We start from the raw sequence: 4,023 nt of genomic DNA, 5'->3' as shown, positions 1-4,023 counted from the left end.
GCTGTTGGATGATTTCAGACTCAATTATGGGTTCCCACAAGTGTGCTTTGAGGCCAGAGATTTTCACACACTGGAAAAATGCTACATGAGAGGAAAACAACCTCCCACTTTGGGGAATGTAATGAGGAAACATGAATGTTTCCAGCTCACCGCTTTTTATGGGCTATGAATAAGTAAATACAGAGTGAAATGGGAGAGCAAGCATGTGCTTCAGTGGAGAAATATTTGTTTAGTGAGCTAATCGGTACTAGCCCAGTTTATCCTTCAGAACAGCAAAGTTTGATGTGCTCAAAGTGGGACCCGGGTCTGAGGCAGACCAGCTCTGGTCCAGATGGCATCACTGGTTCTTTCATTCATTTGTACTTTCACATATCGAACACTTATTTGTCATCAACATCGTGCCAGACTTAATGCTAGGCCCTAGGACACAGATATGCACATATAACTTTAAAGAACTCCCAGTTCAGTGGGTGAAAGAGGGTTGCATGCAATTAATTACAACGTCATTTGGCAGACCTGAGATGAGAGACACATGTATGCACTTCATTTCCTCAGCTCTTGTCTTACAGGCATTAGCATGTAAGAGTAATTGCGCATTTCTATTCCATGGAGCTTTTCTGGGACTGGGAGACAATGTAAAACATCTGAAGCATGTTGTGTACCTACAGTGTGTTTCTCTTTGCAACAATCCTGCCAATAATCATTTTTATAGTTGAATAGCTAAGACAGAGTGAGGTTAGGTGATGTTCCTCAGATCACAATAGTAAGCATACAAACCTAGATAGAAGCAAATGTTTAGCTCCAGAGCACATGTATTTTTCTCCTTTATTGCATGGTTTGGAAATGTGATCTGAGAGCCCTGCAATACCCAACCCCTGTAGCAGGTGTGGGTTCAGGACCCCAACATAGCTGAAGATCTGCTATGATGTCTCCCGTTTACCCCTTGGCCTTTCCCATACTCTTTCATGTCCACAAACCCCTGTAGCAGGTGTGGGTTCAGGACCCCAACATAGCTGAAGATCTGCTAAGATGTCTCCCGTTTACCCCTTGGCCTTTCCCATACTCTTTCATGTCCACATTGGTAGACCAGTCATCATAGCAATAGAAGTGCCATTCCTTGCAACCTGGTCCTAACTGGGTAGTGTGCTGCTGTCAGGACTGTTTCAGAGTCCTTTAAGACTGAAGACAAGTATTTGAAGCAAGTTTAACCTGAAGGCATGACCGAGCAAAGAGGATAGACACTCAGAATCAGCCTCCTGCTTTTGCTGACAGTGCCTGTCAATCTGGGCCTTTGTGATGAAGCAGGGTATCTTTTCCTTTGCCCTGGTATGAGATGCTTCCTTGGCTCAGGCTTACATAGTAACCACATATGGGAAAAGAGCCTGGATGTAGGCTACCTCCAGGTTTAAACTCTAAACTTAGCACAACTTGGGAGATAAAGTCCCAACTCACATGTCTGAGTTTTCTTCCTCCACTGCCAGCAGTATTCCTCCTCATCTTCCATGGCTTCTCATGGATTGGTGGCCTCATGTTCTCTTCTCTGTTCTCACAGATGCCTTTCCAGAGCATCTTGCAGCATGGTGCAGTGAAAAGAACATAGGATTTTGAGGTGGACAGGCTTGGATTTGCAGTATGACTCAGGCAAGAAGCTAAGTCTTTCTGAGTTTCATTTCCTCACCTGTAAACGGGTCATAGCACCTATCTTGAGGAATATAGTGCAATGAAATAACATTCAGTTGGTAAATTGGCACCTTCTTGTGCTATTATAATTGGCCTATAGTTGATGATTTTTTTCCCAAGAGATCTTGCTATTTACTATGAATTAGTAAGCAATTGAATTCCCTTTCACACAATATATTCGGCTTTACTTTTCATCTTTGTAAGAAATGTTTTGTTCTCAGGGCTATTTGCATCACAATAGGAAGGCCCCAGAAGTAATTGTTCAGGGGCAGTGACCTTCCTCTTGCTCCTGAAGGACATAGATGCTCAAGGAAATGGTTGTTCTTTCACCAAGTACCCCTCCAGTGAAACTCTTGACATCTGTCTCCTGAGTGGCCTAAGGACAGTGCTGGTTTTCTACCTTTCCTGAGGAGCGAGGACATTTCTTGCTTCCTGGCTCTCTCCTAAAGGGCAGTAGACATTGGACGGAGAGTTGGGGGATTAAAGAAGGCATCCTTTAAGGACTTCTTCACAACCATGTAATGATTAAAGAGGAACACTGAGTAATTTGAAACAAATATATAAAGAACATTTAGTTCATTCACACAGCAAGCATTTCTTTGGAACCTTTTAGTGCCAGACATCAAGCTAGAAACTAGGATAAAGAAACTAGTCAGACCCAGTGCCTGCCCCAGAGAAGCTCATAGTCTTCTGTAAGAGGTAGATAAGTAAAAAGACATTTGCACACTTTCTAGAAGGTGTTAGGGTAGAGTTAGGTACAGCATGACAGTGGGTGTGCAGGAGATGGCATTGTAACCCAGGCTTCCTTCAAAGACGTAAGACCAAGTGAGTGAGAGTTGGTGAGGATGTCAAAAGGGCATCCCGGTGATATAATTAACATTGAAAAATTCATAGAGGCAAGATGTGTATAATTGTCTGGGGCTCAAGATCCATGTTAATGAGTGACAAGAACTGAGATTGGAGAATGAGCGAGGCAAGATTTCACAGAATTGTATTTGCCATGATAGTGGTTCATTTATCCTGAATATAATAAGATGCTATTGAAAGCTTTTAATTAATTGATTTATTTCCTTCTTCATTCCTCCCTTTACCAATATTTGTTGAGCATGGGTCCTTCCTTTGAACCCCTACTCTGCATTTGACACAGAGTAGAGGTTAGGAGGAAGAACCTGTATTTAAATCACTTGGGCTCAAATCCCTTTTCTGCTACCTGCAAGCTCTGTGACCAATGTAAGTTTTTTAACCTCTCATCGCTCCAGTTTTCTCATTTGTAAATTGGACATAAGAATGGCACTCACATTAAAATATTGTCGGATTAATTTAAGATACTATATATAAAGCATTTAGAATAGTTCCAGACTTCTGAACATCCATACATTGTGAGCTATAAACCTTGTGTCTGACAGGTTCTGGTGACAAGCAGAGAAAGGCACTATCTCTGCCCACCACAAGCATGGAGTTCGTGGAAGCTGGACTTTCTCCATGCTGTAAAAATGAACATACCCAATATTGTGGATTGTGTGCCTTGAATGGGATACTATGGAAGCACTCAGGAGAGACTTAGACTTGGGAGACCAGAAGGGGCTTTTGGAAAGAAGTGTTGTCTCAGCTTGAACCTAAGAAATGAGTAGAAATTAGCTAGACAAACAAAACAGAAAAAAGTCAAGAGCAAGTCACAGTAAATGCACATTTCAAAATGCTTCCTCTGGCAGCAAGTGTAGGGTGGACCAGAAGGGGAAGAGTCTACAGTCATGGAGGACCATTAAGAGGCTCTTCGTAGGAGTTGCCTACAGCTCATGGAGCAGGTGGGCCAGAGGTTGTTATCCTTCTCAGATAAAAGAGACAAATTCCAATGGCTTCTCATGCTGTCCACTTGGTGACTGAGCCAGGGTTAGACTCTACCTCTCCTCATTATTATCCCACCAGTTCTCAAATCCTCTAAAGGGATTTCACTCCTATATATCCTGTAGTAGACTCTCACAGACAATGGTATGAACATTGGTACTTTTGCACAGGAGGATCCTGCCGCTTGAATGACTTTCTCTGTATGAAGCATGTGACTATGGTTACCATTTCACAGACATCTCAGATGAATATACATACTGCGTACAAGTCCTAAAATCTCACAGTCAAAAAGAGGAGAATAAGATCCATTTGTGGCCAAAGGACTATATCATTTTAGAAATACAATTCTTATCGTTGCCTTTGAATATTCTTCTTCTCACTAGCCAAGAAGTTTTCTGCTTGCCCTTCCATAATGTCATTTTTGGTATTGAAGTTTTGATTGTTGGGTGGGGCAGACAATGAGGATGACACAACATAAGTGTTCAATAAAATCCAGCC

This window comes from Macaca fascicularis, chromosome 13 (genome assembly GCF_037993035.2).
Source record: "Macaca fascicularis isolate 582-1 chromosome 13, T2T-MFA8v1.1".
Taxonomy (NCBI): domain Eukaryota; kingdom Metazoa; phylum Chordata; class Mammalia; order Primates; family Cercopithecidae; genus Macaca; species Macaca fascicularis.
This window is presented reverse-complemented; position numbering follows the sequence as displayed.